General features: G+C 42.1%; 1 non-coding gene and 1 pseudogene across 1 annotated transcript; one reads left to right on the top strand and one right to left on the bottom strand.

Annotated features, from left to right (window-relative positions):
• Positions 1–1,175: 1,175 nt before the first annotated feature.
• On the top strand, positions 1,176–1,488 carry LOC142440753 (large ribosomal subunit protein P1 pseudogene; annotated as a pseudogene).
• A 177-nt stretch (positions 1,489–1,665) lies between these two features.
• LOC142442178 (small nucleolar RNA SNORA42/SNORA80 family) lies at positions 1,666–1,801 on the bottom strand. Its single transcript, XR_012783408.1, has one exon. It is a non-coding gene; the product is annotated as a small nucleolar RNA SNORA42/SNORA80 family (small nucleolar RNA).
• Positions 1,802–14,818: the final 13,017 nt, after the last annotated feature.

The raw sequence follows: 14,818 nt of genomic DNA, 5'->3' as shown, positions 1-14,818 counted from the left end.
GTTTGTTCAGGAGGAAAGAGTACGTCTGAACGTCTACTCATTTATTCAAAACACATTTTGAGCTCCTACTGTGTCCCAAGGAGAACCGTTGGTGTGATTCCCAAATGATAAATGGTTAGCTATTTAGAAAAAGCAAACTAAAAATGCTTAACCTGTTATAGAGATGCTCTAAAGATTATATTTGTGTAAAGTTGAGGCTGATAAGTTTCATCAGAAGGGGTAGGGAAACGATCATAAAAGAAAGATTTAACTTACCAATAAGATTTTAAATTTCTATGCATCAAACATTATTTGTAAAAGATAAAAACAAACTAGTAAGCATATTTGCACGATATTTGAGAGAATTTGAATCTCTAATATTTAAAAAGCTTTGTAAGTCAACAAGAATAAAAGGATAACCAAAACCCTAGACAAAGGCATGAACAATAAGTCATAATGGAAGAATATAAATGACCAATTGAGGTATTTCAAATGTTCAATCCCACTCAAGATCAAACTCGCTGCCATTGAGTTGGTTCTGGCTCATAGCAACCCTTCAGGGCAGAGTAGAACTGCTCCTGTGGAGTTCCAAGATTAACTCTTCAGGGGAGTAGACAGCCCCATCTTCCTCCAGGGAGCAGGCTGGTGGTTTCACACTGTGAACTTGGCAATCCATTGTGTAACTCATTTTGTCACCAGGGTCCCTTGATTCCATCTCACTAGTAAAGTATGTGTACATTTCTATATTGAAACATTTGGATATCATTTTAATTTATCAATTTAATAACAAATTGGATATCAATTTATTGATAAATGATATTATTGTGAAATAGTATCAACTTGTGTTAATGTGAAGATGATAAACATTCTCATTCTCATATATTGATGGTAGGAGTATGAAGGCAATTTGCTGGTATGTGATAAATCCTTAATAAGATATAAAAACCTTTATTTTGATCTGGCAAGTCTACTTTTTTTTTAAATTTATTTTAACAATTTATTGAGGCTCATACAATTCTTTTGGCAAGTCTACTTTTAATCATTTATCTCAAAGAAATAATGTGTTTAGCTTCTCTTTCCTCAGCTGCCGTTAAGGTGCTCGGTCCTTCTGAGGAAGCTAAGGCGGCATTGGGGTGAGCCCCTCACTTCATCCGGCGGCGCGGCGCCGGGCAGCCGCCAGCCCAGGACTCCCGCACCATGGCCTCCGTCTCCGAGCTCGCCTGCATCTACTGGGCCCTCATCCTGCACGACGACGATGTGTCTGTCACGGAGGACAAGATCAACGCCCTCATTAAGGCCGCGGGCGTCAACGTGGAGCCCTTCTGGCCCGGCCTGTTCGCCAAGGCTCTGGCCAACGTCTACATCGGGAGCCTCATCTGTAATGTAGGGGCTGGTGGCCCTGCCCCAGCTGCTGGTGCCGCACCAGCCGGAGGACCTGCACCTGCCACCGCTGCTGCCCCAGCTGAGGAGAAGAGAGTGGAAGCCAAGAAAGAAGAGTCAAGAATCTGATGATGACATGGGCTTTGGTCTTTTGGACTAAACCCTCTTTTGTAACATGTTCAGTAACCAAACTGAACTCTAAAATAAAAAAATGTGTTTAAATTGTTGAATGTAAAATTGGTGATCTGCTCTGTAAACTTCACCCAACTCACAGTAAAGAAGGTTTTTGTTTTGTTTTGTTTTCTACACTGTGCAACCCACTTAAGTGCTGGAAGCCTGTGGGCTAGGAGGCGAGGCAATGGCTCGGGGCTCTGGTTTGCTCTGGCATGGGACACGATGAGAGGCCCATGGGGCTGGGCCTCCCATAAATCCAAACACATGCGCAGTAAAAAAGTTTTTAAAATAAGAAAGTAATCAAGAATATGTCTGAAAAATATTCTGAGTAAATATGCTCACCATTATTACTTATACTGACACTTAAAACTCAAGCTGTGGATTGGAAGTGGAGACATCAAATTCAACTGGAAGTTTAATTTGATTCATTCTGGAATCCATGGAATTTTATGGATTGTACAACATAAAAACCCAGAAAAGCTAGACATTTTAGTTTTGTAGGCTTGTTTCAATTTATCTTATGGAAAAAATCTGAATACATTAGAAAATCTTTGCAAACCTTTACACTCTTTTATGAGAAAGTATGGGCTAAAAATATTAAAACAAACACTCCTTCAAATTAAAAAAGTTAGAAAACAAGATATTTAAGATGTATCACATGATGAAAATTAGTCTGAAAGATTTCAAAATAAAGCCATAGTTTCTAAAATGGAAAGAGGAGAAATGAATGGACTTTTAACTTTTAAGCGAATCATGTTATTGTTTGTGTTGTTGTTTTTGTTAAGTGCCATTGAGTCAGTTCCGATCCATAGAGACCTGAGGCACAGCAGACTGAAGCACTGCAGGGCCTGCTAAGGCGGAAAGAGTTGAAACAAAGGAAAACTCAAGTTTATAGACAGACATAGTAGAGTTTTCTACTTTGTTTTATAAACTTCCATTATTTCCCAATTATTATTATTATTGAATGCTCAATTATTTAAGGTTTAATTATTGCTGAAGTTAGGAAATTTTAAGTTGTTCATATTTAGAGATGTAGCTTATACATTACTTAAGCAACCCAAAATAAGTACAAGCCTGACACACAACTTTAAAAATCATTTACTTTAAATCATACAGTATTCCCTGATACTGTTTGCACAACCGCCTCTTGGCCCATGTCCAGGTTCCACATGAGCACAATGCAAGGTGGTGGAATTTCCATTCTTCTCAAGGCTATCCATAGTTTGCTATGAGATGCAGAGATGTGAGGGAAGCCAGTATATTGAACATGCACAACTTCGGATATACTCAAAACACAACTTTACTGTTGCTTTCTATGGTACATTTAAACTTTCCTTGGGTTGGCGGAGTAATATTTTCTTGACCCAAATCAAGATCAAAGCAGGAAAGCTGCAGCCTTCGGTGTCTTTAAGGTAGACAGTCTGGAATCAGAAGCTAGAATGCTCACGTTGACATAAAAGTTCTATGCTTTATCCTTCACTCTGGAAGCCTGTCAGTGGTGGCATGGTGGGCCTACTTTCCTCACTCATTAGGGACAATGTATTTGCTGCTGCCAAAGTGGGGAAGTGTCTAGATTGAGTTCTCTAGAGAGGCAAACCTAGTGATGCTTATAGGCGTATGGGTAGAAAGATATTTATCTCAAGTAATGGCTTACACAATTGTAGAAGTAGGGAAGTCCAGTCTGGTTCAAGTCTGTAGGCCAGATGTACACTGGAGGTCTCTCCTGGCTTGTGCAGCTGCAGGAGCTGTACAATGAACAGCAAGCAGGAAGATGAAGGAGGAGGAGTTCAGGCTGGTGGATGCAGAGCTCAATGAATCCAAGGTCAGCAGTCTGCTAATGGTTCATAACAGGATTAGCAGGTACATAACAGGAGATTAGCAGGTACATAACAGGAGATTGACAAACCAGACATAAGACCAACAGAAGGTGAAGGGCAAAAGAGAACTCGGTTCTGCTCAGGATCTCTCTTATGCAAGAGGCCACACCCCCACGAAAGTGTGATCAGACTTCGATCAAAGTTATTTATGGTTGAACTCCAAATCTATCTCCACCCAGGTATATGGAGTTGACATAAGATCTAAACATCACAGGCAAATAGGGCCCAGTAGAGGATAAACCCAAAACAGTTCCTAAATGGCTGAGTAGCATTACGTTGTCAGGACTAGACACTTGACTGAAGGGGTCCCCCATGGAATTTGTGATAGTCTCCTTTGGGCCTTCTCTCTTTTGCAGCTACCTTGACCCAGAGGGTGGCCTCTCTGTTCTGACCAAGCGTCAAAGGATCAGTCAGGGCAGCTGGTGGTATATCCTGGCTGCCTTCAATGGAAGGTGCCTTGCTCCCTGGGGTGCCTCTTCTCTTCTGGATCCTGGGCTATGGGGCTCCATTGGGCTCTATGCAAGGCATTTAAACAAGGTCCTGAAGGCAGACACTTCTGCAGCCCTGTGGATGGCGATGAGGAAATGGATCAGAGCACAGTGCTCTCTGAAAATGTCCTCACACGAAAAAACCTCTTGTACCCACTCTTTGACTCCTTTTCTGCTTCACACTCTCAGAGCCGTTTGTTTAGAAATGCGGCAGTGTGTCTGTGGGCATGCGTGCTTGTGACTGAGTGGTGGGAGTAGAGTACTCTATCTCAGGGATGTCAAACTGGCGGCCCGCGGGCCACATGAGGCCCCCAAGGTAATTTTTTGTGGCCCGCGATGCTCTGAAATAAAATGAAAATAGAAAAAACTTGTTATGAAGAAAATAGCACTTAGGGGAGAGACAATACTGTACACACAATTCCCTCATTAACCCTTTAACTACTGAAGACGAGTATCCACGTGGCCCAGTGCCTTTCCTGGGGGCCTGTATAAATGCGCTCACTTGGTTCAGCGATGTGCCTGCCACGCTCAGTGTCATGTCATGTAAACAGATCCCAATAGCGAAAAGGTTAAAAAGATCACTCTGGGTTGTGCTGTATTGAATCATAACTAACGGCAGTTGCTAGTTAACATTTTTAGAGGGAAACTATTACGATTGTGCATCACGTTTGTCAGCTGTCCAACATTTTGTGGTTTTTATTAGTTACTTTGTTATATTTTCTGGTCACAACACAAGAGGTAAGTGAAAACTAGTAGGAAGAAAGCGCTGGCAAGTTTCAGGTAAAAATGAATAATTTTAGTCTTATAAATACATTGAATAAAATAAATGTTTAAATAAAGTAATTATATAGTGTTTCAATTATCCTATCCATATTCCTGAATCCTCACTTCAAAATATAAATTCAACAAAATTTGTCAATGTGATGTGCCCTGCGTGAATCTTGCCTGCTGCACCCAATGGCCCACGTTTTAACTGAGTTTGACACCTCTGCTCTGTCTCATGTCTCTTTGTTATCCCTTTATTTATCATGTGCACACATTCGTTTATTTTATTTTTAAAATAGTTTTATTGGCATATATGTCACATATCATGTAATTTAACCATTCAGTCACATTAAGAAGAGTTGTGCGATCATCTCCACAACTAATTTCAGACCATTTTCTTCTCATAGTGGTTGTTAGCGTGCCATTTCCCCCCTCTCCCCTGCCATGCCTCTAGGTAATTATTACTCCAATGACTGTCTTTATAGATTGACTGTTTCTGGGTTTCATATACAGAAAATCATACAAGCATAAACAGGAAGCAATCAAAACCAACAACACTGACTAGACAAAACAGCAAAAAACCTCAATTGAAAAGAAAACCTTAAAATATTAAATGGGTCAAAAGGGAGATCAAATGGTAATGCACTTTAACCTAACTACCTTTGCCACACACGACTATGATGCTTTCTGCCTGATAGCAAGGCTTTCTGCATCCCTGGACTAGCATCAGAGCGCATTCACTGCACCTTGACCCATGTGGAGACCCTGCACGTGGAGTCTGAGCTCCCAGCGTCTTCTACAGCCTTCTGCAAACTGGGGGTTCAGAACTTAAGTTCTGATACCATTCCTTCCTTCAGATTTTGGATTTTATTATTTCTAATCCTTGGGTCACAGACTGCTGTGTTTGTTCCATGTGGACTTACTTGATGCTTCACTTAGATTGCTGCTTGTTAGAGAACCCCGCAGATGCTATTCTTCCTGATAGCCAGGTGCCATGTGGTTACTTTACCACATTTTGGTCTAGGACTCATATCTTCAGTGATCTCTTCATGAAGGCATATCTGGAGTAGGGTGATCCATAAGAACGAATTATTCTTAGATTTGATGCATTCAGTTTAGATACATCATTATCATTTTAAGTTATTGTAGTTAGGTGCCTGTGTTAAGCCGGTTTCACAAGAGGAACTAATTCAGTTCCACTCATATATGTGTAAATAAGAGCTTTATATCAAAATGCTTTATATATCAAAAAAATATCCCGCCCCAGACCAACTCAAGTCCATATGTCTAATACTTGTCATAGCTTCCTCTTCAGTCACATAGCCACATGCAATGAAGCAGAATGTAGGAAGATCACAGGCTGGTGGTTGCAAGGTTGTGTGGATCCATCACAGGGCTCTGGGCAGGTCTCAGAGTGGCTCACCCGCAGGAAGGTAAAGGCAGAGAGCAAGGGGGAAGCCCAGGACCCTCCTTATGAGAAGACCACGCCCATAGGAAGCTCTCATCAGGCTGTAACCTACCTGATTGACAGACTAGACTCCACCCCTTTGTTTTTATTGTATTTTTAGGTTGACATGAAATGATATAACTACCATAGTGCGGTTGAGTCGATTTCAACTCCTAGTGATCCTATGCACAACAGAATGAAACACTGCCGAGTACGGTGCCATTCTCACATTGTTTTTATGTTTGATATCATTGTTGCAGCCACTATGTAAGTTTATCTTGTGGAGGGCCTGCCTCTTTTTCACTGCCCCTTTACTTTGCCAAGCACAATGTCCTTCTTCAGGGACTGCCCTCTCATGGCAACATATCAAAAGTACATTAGACCAAGATTTTAAGGAAAATTCTGGCTGTACTTCTTCTAAGACAGATTTGTTGGTTCTTTGGACAGTCCACGGTACTTTCAACATTCTGCTCCAGCACCACAATTCAAATGCATCCGTTCTTCTTTGGTCTTCCATATTCAATGTCCAACTTTCATATGAATATGAGGTGATTGAAAACAGCCTAGCTTGGATCAGGTACACCTTAGTAATCAAAGTAACACTCTAGCTTTCAACACTTTAAAGAGCTCTTGTGCATCAGATTTTCCCAATGCAATGTGTCTTTATCATTTTATGATAGAGAATATTGTCAATCATCTTTCTGGAACATAAGGTAATTCTATTGAGAGTGTCATTAATTTAATCTATAGTATAGACTTCATAGTATTATTGAGAAAAGGAAATCATACAAGTATAGACTGGCTTCAGACTGCAATTCATTAATCGTTGACTCGTACAGATTAAACTTTTAAGTGATGGACACTATTTATACAAACCATAGGGGTTGGTGATAGGGCAAAACTTTCAATAATACTCATTCACAAAGGTAGAACCATGCCTGTCAGACTAATACATGTCATAAAAATGCAAGGAGGACATTAAAATAGTGAGTGTGTGGCAGTCCCTGGTCACCATTCATTGGATACCCTCAAAATAAGAGATCTGAACCAAAGTCCAATGACCACTGATTCCATAACCTTGGAACAGTAGTCATCTTCTTCTTCTCACACTAGAGCATACATTGGAATGATGTTGTATGGATTGGATCTCCTTGTGGGCAGGTAAACATTATCCTATCACAGACAGCATAGTACTTCAAGACAGCTCTTCAGGTGTCCCTTCTGACTATGGGTCCAACACTAGTCCTCGTAACTGTGTCATTTTTGGCATAGTCCAACCATATGGATTTCGGGTTCAAAATGGCCGATTCCAGTCCATTCAGTTCACTATTGCCTAAAGTATGGATCTTTATGCATTCCATGGCATGTTTCCAATTGCAACACTTCCAATTTTCCTAGATCCATACTTCGTACATTAAAATTTCTGATTGTTAATTGATATTTACAGATGTTTCTTCTCATTTTGAGTCATATCCCATCAGCAATCAAAGGTCCAAAGGCTTTACTTCATGTCATTATGGCCAACTCTACTTTGAGGAGGAAATTCTTTCTCGGTCATATTTTGAGTGCCTTCAGGCCTGAGGGGCTCATCTTTTGGCACTATCTCAGACAATGTTGTCAGTATCTGAAAGGTTTTCAGTGGCTACGTCCTCTGAAATGGACAGCCATTTCCTCTTTGCAGTCTGTTTGGAGTCTGGAAGCTCCATTGAAACCGGTCACTGATGATATTTAAAACACCAATGACACAGCTTCCAGCATCACAGCAAGACATAAGCCAGCACAGTAGGCACAGTGACAGATGGAAGTACAAGTGGCAATCTTTATCTTTAACTTCCCTGCAGCAGCTGGTAGTTTCAAACTGCTAACCTTGAGGTTAGCACTCCAACACTAATTGGAGGCTTAGCTAGCAGGCATGTTGATAATTTTCCATGTTGGATTTGAAAGAGTTTCCCTCTGTGTGTCTAGCTATAGCTCTGTAGACACTCCTTGGGAGGTCCTCTGAGTTGACTTTCCTTTCAGGCAGAAAGATGCATTAATGTGCATGGAACCACTCACCCCCTCTCCAGGGAGGGAGGAGATGCATCTCCCATCTCAAAGGAGGTAGATCTAGCAAGTTAACTGATACCTATCTTGGCCTCCTTGATAACATGTTACAATAAACGGTACAAGCCACTAACGGCTTGTATATCCTAAGCAGAGCATTTAAATCAGCAAGCAGACTTGACTGAAATGGTAAAGAAAGTTGCAGCGTTTTAAACATCAAGAGAATATTTCAACTATGGTGAAGAATGCTGCAGAGATAAAGTAGGGTCTTTCAGTCATCCACTTGAAGGGTCAGGGTTGCAAACAGAAAAAACCTGGTTGACATCCGATCTTTAATGTATCCGGAAACTGGATAGGAGACTTTTTTTTTTTTTACCTTTTCATAAAGTCTCCATAAATCAAGTTCAAACTGCGTTGTAAATTTCCAGGCAATCCACATATCATTCCGCCCCCACCCCCAGAAGCCACATAAACATATCAACAGAAGCAGGTTTCTCTCAAGTACAGGCTACATTCTTCAGATTACTAAATCTTCATGAAAAGCCACCATTGTCCCAACAAAACCTTCCAAGCCACCTGGATTGACAGCTTTGCCTACAGAACCACCCATTTCAAGGCAGAGGGGGCTCCCAGCCAGGCAGCCAAATGGAAGCAGAGAGATGGGGGTAGGTATGGGGTGGGGGGATGGTCATTCATTTATCTTCCTGGGGTGCTAACTTTGAGTCACACTGAAGGCTACTTCAATGTTAACATTTCCAGGGGAAAGCACAAACACTCAGCTTTCAAGCCATCGAATTTTTCTTTTAAGAGATAACCACTTCTGACTCAGAAGACAAGCATTAAAAATAAAAATACTGAATCCAAACAAAGACCAGACCAGCTCTCCACCATCCATACAATCCTGGTGGTCTCAAGGTGAAAGAAAAAGTGTGTGTGTGTGTGTGTGTGTGTGTGTGTGTGTGTGTGTGTAAAGTATATCCTAACTCAGGCTTTCTTTCTTAAAAAAAAAAAAACACTTTTCTAAGGTTAGTTAAGTAATACAGATGCATCTGACCAAAGCAAATTCCATTTGTAAGTGATGAAATGTGGTTTTATTTTTTTTAAACTTATTTTAAAAAATCCTTGAACTAACCACAGATTCAGTAAGGGCAACCATGTCTTAAGGATTCTAAATAATGAAGTTTTAAGTCACGGAACTATTTTATGAAATATTTATGAAATTTTTTTATAGTTATGAAATATTTTATGAAATAAATTGCTATCTGAGAAGTGATTTCATTGTTCCTCCCTTCTCACTTCCTTTTTTCTTTCTTTCTTTTTTTATTTTTTTTGCAGAAGAACAAACTTGATGTTCTTTATTTGCATTCAAAGGCAAAGGTTTTAGCCACTAAAGCCAAAGAAAGAGTCAACAACTAGACTTCCACGGCCCATACCTTGACTGTTTCTTTCTGCCAACATCTCCTCACTGGAAAACCACTTGTAGAAAATTCTTATTAAGTGCCCCATCTGCCTCCAGCTTGTGACTCACCGATGGCGACCAGAGCTGCACCCTGCAAGCTTCTCCAGGGGCTCTGTCTTAGTTAGGGAGCAGTGACCCCCTTCTCCGGGTGGGTCCTAGTGCCACCTTCTCGAAAGGAGCAGGGGCATGGCAACAACGCAGGGACAAAACAAGCAGGGAGCAGGAGGCAGCACAGCCGGTTCATTGAGCAGTAAAGTCAGGATTCACAGGGGACAGAACCTCCCTGCCCCACCAGTGGGTCTACATTATGAAAAAGTGAAAGTAGCGAGATGGCCTGGAGCTAGAAGGCCTCTCTTATGTGTCTGTGGAGCTCAGGGTTGGGGTTTTCCAAAAGAAACAGTGGTTGTCCCTGGTTGACTAGGACTCCAGTGGTGGTCCCTAGATGGCTGGGGCCCAACTTTGTCCTCACTTGGCAAGGTCAGGCTCATGACCCCCAGTCCTCCCATTTCTGGTATGTGGAGTGGTGACCATCAGCTGTACTAGTCAGACTGCTTTCCCAATTAGCTCACCCTTCTGGCTTCACCAGGACAATACTTGAAGAAAGCCGTCCCACTGCCATAGAGTAGATTCTGACTCATACCAGCTCTATAAGACAGATAGAACTGCCCCATACAGCTTCCAAGGATATAGATTTTTATGAGTGGCCATGTTAGTCCAGGTAGACTAGAGAAACAAATTCATAGACACTCATATGTGTCTAAGAAAGAGCTTTATATAAAAGAGCAATTGTATATTAAGAAAACATCCCAGCTCAGGCCAGATCAAGTCCATTAGCCCACATGTCCAATACCAATCTTTAATTTCCTCTTCAGACTCACAAAACACATGCAATGATGCCAAATGCAGGAAGATCACAGGTCAGTGGGTGGAAAGTCTTCTGGATCCAGTGGCGGTGGAAGCATCTCAGCGCTGGCAGTGGTCTCAGCTGGTTTCTTCAGCTTCAGGGCTCTAGCATAGCTCCATGTGTCTTTTCAGAAGAAGATGAAGCAGAGAGTGTCTGCCAGCGAGTGTGTCTGTGTCCCACCTCCAGAAAGGTATTTATCTCCTTAGCACCTGCAAATGAGGTCACCAAGCTGCAACTAACTGGCAGGCTAAATTTCACCCCTTCACTCTTAAGTCTCAAATTGACAACAGATTATGTAACTACCACAGGAGCAGAGAGTCTCAACTTCCTCTCACCTGGTTGATTTGAACTGACAACATCATGGCTAGCAGTTTATCACCTAGTCCCCAGAGCCCTGAAGGCTCCTTTGGAGAAAGCATACAATTTAACCAAATTGCCATTCTATTTCCTTTTTTGTCAGGGTACAGCCCTGACACATCATCATAGGTCCGGTAGGCACAATTGCACAGCGATAATAAGTAAAGATTATAGTAAAGTCATAGAGAGCATGAGATAGTACAGAGATTGAAATAATGGAGTCAGACACACTTCATAGTAGCAATACTCACCTCAGCCTCACTTGGTGGTCTACTTGGAGAGATAAAAGCCTTGCTAACAAAGGTGTTTATATTCTCTGGGGACATGCAAGCCCCCTAATTACCGGTAAGGGCATACATCACAGAAAATGAGTGTGCTATAGATAATACAGTAATGGGAGGGGGGTGATCTAGGGACATACATGCAATAAGAAGAGGAGGGATTGGGGATATACATTTGACAAGATGGGCAGATCCTAGATTCAGGATGGCAGCCTAACTTTGGATGTCACTGAGCCAGTTTGACCTGTTCTCTGGCCCACCATAGAAACCATTATCAGTAGGGTGTGAACCCCACCTACAGGAACCAAGCTAATGGTTGCAAGCCTTTAGGGAAAAGTAGCCTACTGTCCTTACCAGCAAGGAGTGGGGCCTACCTGTGGTGGGACCAGACAGTAGTCTGGCAACTGACTGCCTTCAGGGAGGTAACTTGACAATCATTTACCATTAGCTGCAAGCAATGTCCTAAGTCTAACATATATTTGGGGGAGACAGCTTGGGAGAAATCTTTCTGTTTCCCACACCCTTTCATGACAAAAATCTTCCCAGTACATTTCGAATGGGATAAGGTTAGCAGTTCAAATCCATGCAGAAGTTTCATGGGGCAAAACCTGATGTGGTCCTTCTCTAAAGATTAGAGCCTAATAACTCTGTATTTCCATCACAGGGGTCCCCAGGAGTCAGCACCAACTGAACAACATCCAACAACAAAAGTGTAGAATCTCTAACTATCTGTCAGTTTGTCATACTGTGGTGACTTGCACATGGCTGTAATATTTGACGACTTGCAGATTGCCATGATGCTATGAAATGTTAGCACCAATATTTCAAGTACCAAGCGCACCCATGGCAGACAGGGTCCAGTGGTCTGATAGAATAAGGAAAAAAACGGTCTGGGAATCTAATTCTAAAACTTAGCCTTTGAAAACCCTGTGGATCATGGCAAAATATCATCCAATATTGTGTTGAGAAACGATGCTCCTGCGTGGGAAGGCACCCAAAATATGCAGTGGCCATCACAGTGGACTCAAGCAGAGTCCAGGGTGATGAAGACGGGGTAGCACCTGAAGGCATGTTGTTTACATCCACAAGCTCACCATGAACCCGAGCCAACACAAAGGCAGCTCCCACTAAGAAGCATAGCGCATCGAAGCCAAACCACATGAAGAACCCTTTCTACTGCCAGCAGTTTTAGTTAACTGACCATCCTTTGAAGAGTGCAAAGAGCCCAGGTGGTCTTGTGCGTTAAAAGTTGGGCTATGAACCGCAGGGGCAGCAGGTGAAACCCATCAGGCACTTCCAGGGAGACAAAGGAGGATTTCTGCTCCTATAAACACTTACAGCCCATCAACCCACAAGGGCAGTTCTGCTTTGTCTTGTAATGCCACTGTGCGTCAGAATCAGCTCAACTGAAGGTTTTGCTGTTGTTATTATCGCTATTACTTGTTTTCAAGAACGCGCAGTTAACCCATGTAAAAAAAAAAAAAAAGCCTTGACTTGCTTCACTCTCACTTGCCCCTGCTACCTGGGAAACTCTGAAGGGGTGAGAGCATCTGAATGGGGAGTTCAAGGCTTACAGAGCTCCTTGCAGGCACTCATAGAGGCAGGAAGCGCACACAGACTTTAGAAAAGGTTCTAGTCCCACTGCGACGCGGTGCAGAACTTTAGGAAATACAACAGCTGTCTTTTATTTTCCCGTCTTAGTTCCAATCCTGGCCCCTACAAAAGGCAGCCTTTGCTCCATGTTTTCGCACCTTAAGATTATTTGGAGCTAACAAATAAACACATCCCACCAACCTCACCTTTGATATACTTTTCACATGCCAGATGCATCAGTGATAGAGCTCGTAATGGCTTAGAATCCGTTTTGTCTGCTTTCTCCCTCACCCTTCCCATCCTGAAGCTTCTCTTTCAGATTCTCTTTGTCCTCCTCCGCTAATTCAGGAACAGAAGTGGACTGTGTGTTGGGAATTTTGAGCCAGGTGTAAGGTACTTAAATTAATTTTGGCAGAGATAGCCAAGATTAATTTAAGAAAAATATGAGTTGGCAGAAGAAATTGCAATAGATGTTTCCCAAGGAACAGGATCATAAAAGAAAAAGACATTGCACCCGATATATTTCAAAGCATGGGAAAACACATGGATTGTATAAAATAAGCGTGAGCTCCAACTTGGCCCAGTTCATAAAGAATTAAGGAAGCAGTTTATATGTGAACAAACAGAAGTATGATTCCTTTGCTTTATTTCTCAACACATACACACACAGACACACACACACATGCACACACACACACACACACACAAAATGTCCATACTTGTCTCCCCATCATTCTCTGAATATTTTTCTTGGGACTTTCTTTTCAACTCACCCTTGACAACCTCACAAGCCTTTGATATTAAAAAGCCCAGTCAACATTGCCCACTTGTACACTCGATCTCTTCCTCATTCAGAATGCCCCCCTCCAAGACCAATCCTGGAGCTCGCCTTACAGACACCCCCTCTCTAACTTCCATCTCTCTTCTTGTCTTCTTCCTACTGAGCTTAATATACCCCCCACCCCCATGCCCCACCTGGACTCCTTCATATTATTCTTATCTGACTTGACTTTTACCCCCATCCCACTTGAAAGTGAGGAGAACTCGAGGTGCTTGTTGATGAAGATCCAGGATTGCAGCCTTCAGAATGGATTATACCTCAATGTAAAGAAGACCCAAATCCTGACGACTGAACCAGTACATAATCATGATCAATGGAGAAAAGTTTGACGTTGTCAAGGATTTTGTCTTGCTTGGATCCACAATCAGTTCTCATGGAAGCAGCAGTCAAGAGAGCAAAAGATGAGTTGAATTGGATAAATCTGCAGCCCTTTAGAGTTCTGTAAAGGAAGAGTGTTACTCTGAGGATTAAGGTGTGCCTTATCCAAGCCATGGTGTTTTCAATTGCCTCAAATGCACGTGAAAGTTGGACATTGAATAAAGAAGACTGAAGAAGAATGGATGCATTTGAATTGTGGTGCTGGAGGAGAATATTGAACGTACCATGGACTGCTGAAATGACAAACCAATCTATCTGGAAAGACGTATGGCCAGAGTGAGGCTTAGAGGCAAGCATGACAAGACTCCATCTCATGTACTGCGGGCATGTTGTTAGGACAGTCCAGTCACTGGAGTTGGACATCATGCTTGGTAAAGTTGAAGGGCAGCAAAAAGAGGAAGTCCCTTCACAAGTGGATGGACACAGGGCTGCAACAATGAGCTTAAGCATAGGAACAGTTGAAAGAATGACGCAGGTCCAGGCAGTGTTTTGTTCATATTGTACATATGGTTGCTGTGGGTCAGTACTGACTAAACAGCACTTAACAGTATCAACAACAACTTGAATGCCTGACCAATTATTTCATTAGTGTCTACCTATTTCCCTATCACCTTGATTCCTGACTTTGGGTATCCCCAAATGCTGCATCCATTATTGCTCTTTAAAAACAGTTGAGTTTCACGGGAGAAAATCAAATCCATATCCTTCCCTAATAGTTCATCCCCTTCCCCTCCCTTGTGCTCAGGGAAGATCTTCATGCATGTTTCCCAATGGCATTCAAAATGTTCCATCATCTTGGTCCCAGGTATGACTCTTCTCCTGCAATCTTCTTTAATGCCTAAACCCACATTT

Source organism: Tenrec ecaudatus, chromosome 2 (genome assembly GCF_050624435.1).
Source record: "Tenrec ecaudatus isolate mTenEca1 chromosome 2, mTenEca1.hap1, whole genome shotgun sequence".
Classification (NCBI taxonomy): Eukaryota; Metazoa; Chordata; class Mammalia; order Afrosoricida; family Tenrecidae; genus Tenrec; species Tenrec ecaudatus.
Note: the sequence above shows the minus strand (reverse complement) of the source record. Positions and strands in the feature narration are given on the sequence as shown.